The sequence below is a fragment of the Cavia porcellus genome, unplaced genomic scaffold, assembly GCF_034190915.1.
Source record: "Cavia porcellus strain 051 isolate PalLab524CR breed Dunkin Hartley unplaced genomic scaffold, mCavPor4.1 scaffold_10, whole genome shotgun sequence".
Lineage (NCBI taxonomy): Eukaryota > Metazoa > Chordata > Mammalia > Rodentia > Caviidae > Cavia > Cavia porcellus.
The window spans coordinates 75,587,702-75,599,964 of record NW_026947493.1 but is presented as its reverse complement, the minus strand read 5'-3'; positions in this window follow the sequence as shown (position 1 = coordinate 75,599,964).

Genomic DNA, 12,263 nt, shown 5'->3' with positions numbered 1-12,263 from the left:
TCATTGTTTTCTTCATCTTCTTTTCCCCTTCTTTTATCTTTTCTCTCTCTCTCTCTCCCTCCCCCCCCCCTCTCTCTCTCTCCACATTCAAGCAAGCACTTTTCCTCCATCATGCATCTCAGCCATGATGTTCGCACCTTTGAACCTCCCTAACCAGGACTGAAATCTTTGAAATCACAAATCAAAATAAGTGCCTACTTTAAAATCATGCATGATGGACTAGCTGTCCAAATTATGGAAAGCTGAATAATGCATTCACTGAGCAGATGAAGATGACACACTTAGTATTAAATTACCAGTGGTTTTAAAATGAGAAATATCTTAAGATGCATTCTTTTGGAAGCATATTTGCGATCTTCTGATTTACATTTTAATGAAGTCTGTTTCAGAAAATTCTTGAAGGACGTGACCTATCTGAATAGATTAAATAAATCTGAATAAATATTAAAACATAGTTATTTCAGATATATCCAAAATTTCTCTAGCCAATAATGGAACATGCAGGTCATTCCTAGTAAGAAATTTTACTTAGAACAATTAGAATGAGCCAAGTGATGTTCTACTCAACTAGAGAATGTCAAATATGCTGGACAAATATAACACATATTCATTGTACTGAGTCTACTATAATTTTGAGGAGCTAAAAGCAATCAGAATCAGAATTTCTAAGTGGAAACATGCATTGAGACCCTGAAAGATGTAAGGCTCTTTGCCCCCAGTACCTAAGTATCATGTTTGCAGGATCATAAGAAGATAAAGTCTTTAATTTACTCTATGGTAAATATAAAATTCAAATACTGTGTGAAAAAAAAGGGTGGGCAAGGAAAAGGGTATTACCCATCTCTGTCTCAGGAAAAAATTGTAAATAAAACGTTTCTCTACAAATCTGTAACCTTATGCTACTTTCACAGATGAAAGGTTTAATTTTAGACTACCTGAACGGTCCAGCTGAGAAACTAAGTTAAAGTGGTTTCTGGTGGCAGACACAGTCATCCAAATAATGCAAGGAAAAATTGTCCCTAAAAGAATAGGAGATTTATTGAAACCCTCATAATTCCTGACAATGACATAAAATATGAGTTCATGGTAATATATTTTTAAAAATGGAGAAGCATATTGATTTGAACATGAACAAAATATCTGATCTGCAGAGCTTCTGATATTAGATTTTCTACATACTGATGATAGAATGCATGTGAAAGAATGAAGTATAGGAAGCAAATACTAAAACTACACCAAAGCCAACACACTTATACTAATGTTCTGCCAAATAAGCATTGTTAAGTGTATTAAAGCAATATAAAGCACTTATATAAAAATGAAAATGTTAACTCTGTAGGAAGTTTAACAATTAAAAATGATTCTAAAGCAGAAACAAAAATATACTGTACATTTAAAAAAGCTAGTAAACAGAATTTTGAAATTTTTTACTTTAAAGAAATGAGAATTTTTTAAGGTAAAATATTTTAACCAAGTAAACCCTTATATATTGTATATATTTATTAAACATTAGGTGACACTCTATGAATATATATATATATATAATTTTTAAGTATTTTATTTATGTTAAAATAACATTATTAGGGTGTTAAATTAATATGACAGAACCTTATTGAATACTGGAGAAATTAACAAATTCATAACCATATGTAAAAATGTAAGAATATGTTTGAAATAACTGACAAGAAACAGTTCAATACTAATCTAAAACCAATAACATAAAACAGACACAAAAAGTTTTTACAAAATTAATGTCAACATTTAATTTAAAGTTAATTTAAAATTTTAAAAATACATTTAAAATATTTTTAAAACATTTAGAACAACTTTAAAAACTGGCCATAGACTGAAAATATTGAAATCCATAGTTCAAACTACAAGATACTTATTTGAAAGCTTATCTAAAAGTCAATGAAATGGTTTCAAACTGTTATGTTTCCACTAAAGCACTATTTAAAACACACAATTCACACCAATGCTCATGTGTATGAAAATCAAAGAGCTAAAAGTTTGTTGACAAATAATCCAACCTAATAATTTAGATAAAAAGAGTAACAAAGAAACAAAAAATATAAGGAGCAAAAAAAGTTTAAAAATAAGCAAGCCAAATGGAAAGAGAGAAAGAAGGAACGAATGAATGAACGAATAAATGAATGAATGAAAGAAAAAAAGCGTTTGCCTATTCTGCACTTGGCCCTGGCTTCCATACATAGCACACACACACACACACACACACACACACACACACACACACACAGGAATATATGCACATAAATGACAAGTGTTATGCAACCAGATATTGATTCTATAAATGTTAAATTTTGATTAATTTATGCAAAATAAAAAAGATATTACAGAGAAGTACAGAGGCATTATCACAAATTAAAATATATTGAAACAGAAAAAATGATTTCTCCTATAGTTTGAAAATTTGATGTTAAATTATTTTTAATATATAAATTATATATAACTAAAAAAATTTAGAAAACTAAATTTTCTAGAATTTAGAAGTTGTGAAGAGGGAAAATTGATGCACAATATAGATATTGAATCACTAGTTAAATGTTTTGAAGGAAAATATCCAAAGAAAACTAAGTGACTGTCAAATACTAACCAATAATCAGAGGCTGGAAATGTAGTTCAGTGATAGAGGAATAGCCTGAGCAACACAGAGCCTGAATTCCATCTCCACCATCACAAAATCAAAGCAAGATGATCCACAATGCATCAGCAATGGGTAAAGTGCAGGAATGCAGAGATGTCTGAGAGAATTGAAACATGTAGAGAATTTACTGATTTCTAGTAGCTCTGCCCTCATACACGCAGATCACAAATACTTAGGGGAACCTCAGCAGGTAAATCTAATAAGAGCAGCCCAAACTGGAAGACTCTTTTCAGGCTATGATTCCCCAAGACTGGGAATAAACTTAACTAGAAGATCACATATTTGAGGACAATACAAAAACTTTACTGGCACCAACAGGCTTATATCAAAGCACATTTCAAAAATTATAGGCTTAGTTCTTAGTAATTTGCAATATTTTATTGCTTCATGCAGTCATAGGTGGGGTTTTTCAGAGGTAGAGGGATATAGAGTGTGTGATGCTGGGAGTGATTCATGGTGCAAAGCTAGGCTCAAGGGCACTAGGATTAAGGGTGTGAGTGCTACCTGCCCTGAGTAGTTTGGATATGATATAATGAATACAAAGAGCTATGGTTACTCCCTTCATTGTCTTGCTAACTCCTGCCCACCAGAATTATTTCTCCTGTCCCACATCATTCTGGCATTGGAGCCAACTGATCATCGGCTGAAACCTCTACAAACTGTGAGCTAAATAAACCTTTCCTCCTTTAATGCTGAATATTGGGATTTTTGTCTCAGCAATGAGATAAGAAACTAAGACATAACAACAACAGAGGAATTATTAGAGGCATGAGAGTAAAGTAACCTATCTTATTCTCAACCCTCATTTTTATTTTCTAAGAATGTGCAGTAAGAGCTTCTCATCCTACATCTGTCTGATATTTTGAACTAGACACTCACTTATGCATAGGATATATTCTAGTCATCATAGGATTTTTAGCACTAGATGCCCGCCCAACCCACTAGTCATAATAACTGAAAATATCTCCATAAATTTTTAGATGATTCTTCTTGAAAAAAAAGTCAAAAATTGAAATCTCATGTTACTTGACAATTATAAATAGAAATAAATTGCTTTGGAATTTCACAGAAGTTAGTGCCACAAATAAAAATGAGATAACAGTTAATAACATTTTATTCTCAATGAAGATGCATCACAAAATGCCTACAAAAGAAGCAAAAAAGAAATACTATGAAATTAGTGCAAATTTAAGTAGCTTTTAAAAAGCCTAATTGATCATTAGGAAACTTTCAGAAATGAAATGATATAGCAAAAGAGTGATTTTAAAAAGAAACTGAGAATCTCAAATAAAATATTTTTATGAAAAATTGAGATAATATGAAACTTTACATAGTTGGAGTAGCCCCAGGACCATGAGAGTTACTGAAATAGTGCATATCATAGATTTAGAAGAGAATAGTGTTTATCAGGGAATTACTAATGCTCTCTTGAGGACAGAAATGAAATTAAATGTTACTTTAAAATGCAAAACTACATATAGGTCAAATAGAGTATCAATATCTATTTTATTAGTCCACATGCCTAATATTAAAAGTTTGCAATTATAATTGAGGATAATTATAAAGCAAAATCTACAAGCTAAAGAAAAAGTCTTTCTTTTTGTTTTCTTTCATATTCATGTTTATATTGATTAGTTCATGATTCTTTGTTCAGTTTGCCTTCAATATGTGCTTGCATGATCCTTTCCATTGCTGGCCAAAATACCGGATACACATAGCATAAAGGAGAGGTTTAAAGTGGTTCATGTTTTAGGGAGACTGTCTCCATGGTCATTTGGCTGCAATGCAGAAATACCACAGCACAATGGCATGGTGAAGCAAAGGTTTTTAGGTCATAAAATCTAGAAAGTAGAACAAGAGAGTCCCACTAAAGAAGGAGCAAGGAACTAGACTTTGTTCCCAATTCTATACTTTGCTTACACACCAAAACACACTCATAAATGAGTTTCAACATTTCCATGGGCTCATAACAAAGCCAATCAATTCAAAACTTCAGTCTAACCATGATATCCTACTCCGTGTCAACAAACATCTCTCCTTAAACACCTCAATCTCCCAATAGACAAATAGCATGTTCATAGTTCTTCCTAACTTAATAAACTATCTTGGATGCAACTAGAAAGACAACAGCCCCTTCCCCAAGGTCTCAAGATGTCTAGCATTACTAAAGGTCCAGGCAAAAGCCTCTTTTGAGACTCAAGACAAACTCCTAATTTCTATCATAATCAACAAATTTGCATCAACGGAATATATGAGACAAGTCAAACACGGCCATTCCAAAAAAGGTGAACAGGCTTGAAAAGGACAGAACTAAAGCGAGTGTAAAATCCAGCTGGAGAAAGATGGAGCCCTGTAGGTCCACCTCTGATATGTGGGACACAGAGTAGTGAGAAGTGAATTTCAAAAGGCTTGGGTGGCTGCTCTTTTATGGTTTTCCTGTTTGGAACACACATGGCCTCTTTTTGAGGTTGGCTTGTGCCACTGCCTGTGGCTTTCCTCAGCAGACGGTCCATGTTCCAGGCATCTTCAGCTTTCTGAGATCTCCTCTGTACCTCTAGCTTCCTTCCCACAGCTTCCCGCAGTGTCCTCTCAATGACTCTCTGCCTCACTTCCCAGGTCTTGCTTTGAAATCTTCAAGTTTCAATGACATCGTAACTCTTACACTTTGCATGCTAGAGAACCCGCATTTTATGGATAGCAGCGAGGTCCATGGCCAGTGTAAACTGCTGCTGGCTTCCGTGGCTTCAGCTGCTGGCTTCAGCTGTCTCTGAGTAACAAGGTGACTCAGCACAGTGAAAGAAATACTGGGGAACATGTTCCTGCCTAGCACATCCTGAGAAGGCGCAAGAGGTTCTCTTCTCAAGTTGAAATATTAAGGGAATTGAGCAGATTCACAGCTGTCTCCAAAGTAGAAACATTATGGTTAAATAGAATCACAGGATGAAACTGTTCAGTTTGTGGCACTCGGGAAGCAGAGAAGGAGAAGTTTCAGAGAGTAGAGGGGAAGGACTAGATGTATACCCCAGTACTCCATGCTCCACCCAGAAATATCTAGAAAGGTGTTCTACTTAGTGTCCTGGTATACCCCACACCTATCAAGTTGACACTCCATCCAAACAGCTAAATATTCTATACTTCTAATTTCTATTAATAAATTAGCATTTATATATTCAGCTCAATGATGCTTAGTTCTATCTAAATGTTGAATAGCAAAGACAATACTGAGCGAGATGGTGTGTGTGCCTTTTCAAGTACAATTTAATTCATACTAAGCTGATATTATGTCCAGTCGGGTGAGATGTCTGTTGGTTTTATAGGTACTTGATGAATTTAAAAAAAACTCTACAATATAAATTGTTGCTTTTAATCATCTTTTGCAATCACATAAGCATGTATTTAATTGCGTAATGTTGTTCAAGTAAATGATAATCATTCCAATTATGGTAATAATTTTAATTGTTTCATAATGAAGACCTTTATTCCAAGAAACAAGGTGATCATAATACAGTAGGTATTTAAATGTATTTATTAAAATATACATTGCCATTAATCCTATTCAAAAAACTCTGTAATCTTTAAATTTACTTATCCATTTGTTCTTGGCAACATGTTTAATCGTATTAAGGCTTTAAAATAATTAAAAATTCATCATATTTTTGACCACTGTTTTTCTGAAAAATATACACACTGACCATAATAAATGGCCTTAAAAAACTAGAAAGTATGTCATAAAAATTGTGCTGTGGATACAGCAAAAAAAGCATAATCTTTGGAAGCTAAAATAAGATGTACCAAGTGTCAAAAGCTGATGTCATGCATCACAGAGCTTAGCTTTAAAAAAGTACATACAATAAAGGCTGGAAATGTGTCAAATAAATATGCCCCACATGTATAAATTTCCTGTTTGCTAAACTTCTTGAATTGCTTTATATAATGTTATAAATACTTTAACCAACAGTTTAGTGTTTAGTGATTTCACAATGTTAAAATTAAAATGAAACTTGTGAAGAAACATTTTATTAGAAAACAGAATTGGAAAATTGCTCCTGACAATGGAGGGAACTGTTGAAGCTTATACTATTGTACTGTTAAAGGTCAACTCTAAATCCCAGTTCAGCTGGCTGTAGTTTAAAAATCCAGCTGCATTGTGAATAAATTGAGAGATCTATGCACCAAACAGAGCGATTTTTCTAGTAGGACAGAACAGAATAAAATCCCATTCTCTATTTAAAAAGCAAGTAAATAGTGCTCCAGATGATAAAGGACACTCAGCACTGTATCTTTTCAGTGTTTTCAGTTTGCTTGTTATGTAACAGCCTTTTAATGATACTGTAGTTACTCTCTCTCTCTCTCTCTCTCTCTCTCTCTCTCTCTCTCTATATATATATATATATATATATATAACCAATCATTTAAAATTTCCTGACCTATCATTTCATAACTTTTGTCTCTGTTTTTATTTTATAAAGTTCACACAAACGTGTTTAACATTCTATAATAGAATAGAAAGAATCTGAAAGATTTATTATGATTATGCTGAATTTTTGATATAAATTTTTATATCTAGTTCACATTAAGGAAATTTATACACACTTTAAAAAGGAAATTGTTTTGAAGTCAAGGAAAGATAGCAGCCTAGAACATTATATATTTTTACACTTTGTGAGTATTAAAAGGCATTCAGTCACTCAGAGCTTGTGAAAATTATTAGGTGTATTTTGTAAGAAATTTATCTAAATTATGCTATGTTATTTGTATATGAAATTAAATGAGAAAAGTAATTGAGATATTTGTTACTCACTTCATGATAAATGATGGCAAGCCATCCTGAAATATGAATATGAAGAAATTTGATGTTTGTTCACATATATATTACAGCAAATTTGATTACAGGTTGTGAGAAAGACTCCTTTTTCAAAGCTCCTTTCTAGGCAGCTTTCTGTAAATCCTTCAAATGGCGCACAGCGCCTAACCTCGGACACTGTCATTGGCTATGACCCTGTGGCTGACGTGCCAGTTTCTATTTTTGCATCTGAAAATCCCTGATGATCTATGTTCTTTCTGCTTCCTGATATCTCAGTCTTGCTCAAAGATGAAATAGAAACCTTCGGACAATGTTGTACTTACTGAATTTTAAGAGTGGGACAGATCAGTAAAACTTTAGTTATAATTCTAAAGATGGAATATAAAACATACAAAAATTTTAAGACTAAATCATTCCAAGGTCAAATAGACTTTAAAAATTATTTTCTGCTTTCACATTTCTTTTTTTCTAAGTCTTAAAGGGGGAAAAAGAAAGCATGCAAGACACCGTACATATTTTTAAATGCCACCACCGTCATCTTTTCCTGTTCACTGGCCTCTCTGCCTTACTAGCAGTGGGACTCAGTGTCGAGTGAGGCCAAAAATAGGCTGGATAAAGAATCTGATCTTTGCTCTTCTTAGCCTCAGAAAGGATCTTCAGCAAAGCCAACAAACCAGCTATCATGTGCTGAAGGTGCATAGCCAGAAAACCAGTGTGTGAAGTTATCTGGGATAAAATAAAAACTCATGAAACACATAAAGTGGTAATCTCCTAGGCTTTGAGCAATTTATGTTTTGGCTAAAGAAACAAATGAAATATAGACAAAAGAGAGAGAGAGAGAGAGAGAGAGAGAGAGAGAGAGAGTGTGTGTGTGTGTGTGTGTGTGTCCTAGAAGTGAAGAAGTATTTGAAAACGATGCACATGTGTTAAAATATCATAAACACCAGCTTGTCTGTGATAGTCTTACCAAATATGAGATTAATGGAATATTAGCATATGTAATGACAACAGCAAATTGTAACATAGTGAAGATAGCAGGACCTATCAGATGTGATGACAAAATAGATGTGTTAATAAATGTAAAAGAAGAAAATATTCTTCCCTGTAGGATGCCAGTTAGTACAATATATAAGAATTGATGGAATTAGAGAATCACCAGAGTAGTTACAATTGACCACGAGAAACTCATCATTAGATGCTAAAATTATGGGAAAAAGGAAAACTTGGATATAGCCATGTATATAAGCATCTTTGCCCAACACACTAATCATTCACATGAAATTAATAACTTACTCCTGAAATACTTGACAAATGCCTTGTGAACCAAGTGACAGAAAATTTTATCATCATCAGTGATGGAAGAAAGAAAATTCTCTGTGCAACAGTGAGAAGAACCTGAGCCGAGGGGCAAGGATCAGTATTAGCCAGCGTGAAGCTGTGCCTAACTATGGCAACTGGGAGTCTTCAAAATACTAAGACTTAGAAAAGACTGATAAATTATTCCAGATTCAAGCTGCATGCGGAGAGATGAATAAGTAGTGTGTGTATTCTTGGATGGGTGTTTTATTACAAATGTCAGGATTGAACTAAGTGGTAAAATTCAAATGAGGCTTATACATTAGGTGGGTGGTGTAATTATAAGTACTAATTTCCTGTTTTTTGTGGTTCTGCTACATGTTTAGACATACTGTTCTCTATTGATCTGTAGCAAGTCAACCTAGAATTCAGACGTGGGCAAGCATACAAAATAATTCACTGTTGTACTGTTGAAGAGTCTCTCACAGCTTGTGGGTTGAGTGGACTCCGGTCAGAGATTCTCCTGTGACTGCAGGCAGAAGCAGACTGGTGAATGGAAGCCAAGCATCTAGCTTCAGTGCTACAGCATCTCCCTGTTCTTTCCTAATTATTACAGCCTCGGAGCCCTGATGTTTTATAGGTTTCCTCAGGGAAGATTGGGTCTCTGTTTTGCAAGAGGTTTTTGCCTGCACCTGTTTAGAATTACAATGTTCTTTCTTTCCTTAATTGCATCTTTCCTATATTATTTTTCCTTGACTCCTTACTGTACCCAATACACACATTTTCCATTTTCAGGAATTTGTCAATTTCCTAATGTATAGGTAACATTTTCAGTCATTAATAACACTTGTGTCTTTATTGAAGCAAGGACTATATTTCATTTACCTGTACTTTCAAAGTAGTTAAGTGAAGAAACAGAGCCTGAATTTGCATTTGATCCTCTTTGTTTACAAAGAAAGAAGGAAAGACAGAGATAAAGACAGAAAACATTAAAGATAAAGAATAAAGCCAAATGCGTCATATAATTTGTAATATTTGTTTCAAAAGGAAGATATGGATTTCTAATTTTTTGCAAATTAATGCATGCCAAATGCTATACACCAAAAATGTAGATTGTCACTGAAGACCTAATCGCAAAAATTTTAAAATCTTACATGCATTTGTAGAAAAAAAGTAACATAAATTTTACTAAGTAATAATATTATAGTCTTTTTAAGTATGTCTTCATTGAGAAATTATATATACATAAGAGAATTGAAATACAATAGATTTACTAGAAATAAATATATAGGACAGACTGAAAGAATAGAGTCCAAGTGTTTAAAGAAAGGAGACACTGGCTAAGAAATATTACACATTGAAATAAAAGAAATTTACCATGAGATGCTAGCAGGAATGTCTACACCCATGGACTCATATTTTATCACATATATAATAAAGAAACAGCAGAAGTTTTCTCACTCAAGGAGATTATCATCATTTTACAAAAATCAAAGACTGAAATAAGTAAAAGTAACTTCAGAAAGTTTTCTATTATATTTTTAAGGACATGTTAGAAATAAAATAATGATATTATCAATGAAATTTTGATATTAGATATGTTAAAAGTTTGTTTGTGATTACTTCCAGGCTACACAAGTTTGTAGTGTGATCTATTAGATAACTACTAGGCTAATTAAATGTCCATATGTAAATAAATTTAAAGTTTAATCTTATGTCCTAATTTATGCTATTTAGGTCTGTTTTTGCCTCGTTAACCACTAAAATCTCAGAATATAAAAATAATGATTCTCAGTAAATATCATGTGATAACATTGTATTGCCTTTATTTTTTATCTCATAAATTTTACTCATAGCACATTATTATTCATTTATCTGCTTTATTTTGGAAATCTTATTCTCTGTCTCCTGATTGGCTACTCGTGATACTACTTTCTCTATCAAATATTTCTATCTGCTCATTCATTCATTCATTCATTCATCCACCCATCCAATTATATCAAAGGAAACCAGAATGTCTATGAGGATGGGAAAGTTCCTCAGTAATAAGAAACTTCAGAAGTAGTGGCGAGAACAAAACACACAAAACCTTATCAGTATCTGAGTGTTAGTTCTGAGTAATTTCATGTTTATTATTCACAACACCACATCCTTAAAACTAAGATTCATGAACTCTCCAACCTCTAGCCCCAAAATTATATTTATAATGCACTTATCATCTTCAGTAGATTTCATCCTTTTGTTTTATATATTCCAATGCAATACTTGTGAGCTTTTGCTAAGAGAAAGTATTCTGACCCATCTTGCTGAAATATTGTACTCACATCATTTGATGTCAGCTCATTCAAGATTACATGGAAGAGATTTAATCTGAAAGAAAACTCAGTAAAATGCAATGTGATAACATCCATAGAAATGATGAGAACAGATTTAGGGTACACCTGAAAGGGATAATATTGCCCAGTTTCCTAAATGAAAGTGAACTTGTAACATACAATGCCTAAGTGGATGGAAGCCAGAATCTGAGCTGAATATGAACGCACTGAAGGAGGGAATAACATGGAAGGAAAATCCAAGGAATAAGAAAGTGAATGAGGACAGGAATGGAAGACACATAGCATCACCTTATATGAAAGAAATTAAAGTCCTGTTTTTGTAGCTGCAATACTAGAATGTTGCTAATAGTATTTTAGAGGCTAGCTAGTAGCAGTGATAGAATCAGTTTTGTCCAGGCTGTTTGCTGTATGTTAATACAAAGATGCTGTAACAAAGAGGTAACATGATAGAAAATTAATTTTAGCCATCTTGTTATTATGAGAAAATAATTGGGAAAAAGGAACAGACTGGGTGCTGTGGAAACCAGTTACTGTGATTATACAGATAAAGGACAAGCAGTGTGACAAGAAGATACAAAATATCCATAAGTTGTAGAAAGTAAGCTGAGAATATTTGTACATTCTGACCTTTATGTATGGAGAAGAGAAAGGAGAAGGGAGAGGTTTCTAATTTAGTTATTAGGGGAGATTATAATTAAAGACAAAATTTTCCCACAAACCAGAGATGCTATTCATCAAAATATTAGAAAAATAGAATGCTGCTACTACTGAATTAAGTATTAAATCATAATGCAATGTGCATTTAATAAGAGACTACAAGGATGGAAAGAATCCCATCGTTCTACATAGCCAAGCAGCCTATTTAAATTTAAGAGACCTCGAAATAGTCAATAACTTACCTACAAGTAAGATTTGTCCACATCATCTGTCACAGTGGTTTATACTAATATAATTTAGTAACAATCTGATGTTACAATAAAACATAACTTAATGACAATCTTATGTTAAAATAAAAACTTTATCCAGAAGGAAAACCAGTTTCTCATGCTGAAGAAGTGATTTACATCTCAGAACTAAAGACTACCAGGTCCGTGAGAAAGGACCTGTTTATAAAGTTGGCAAAACCATTTTATCTAGTTTTCAAAAGGACTTCTATACATTT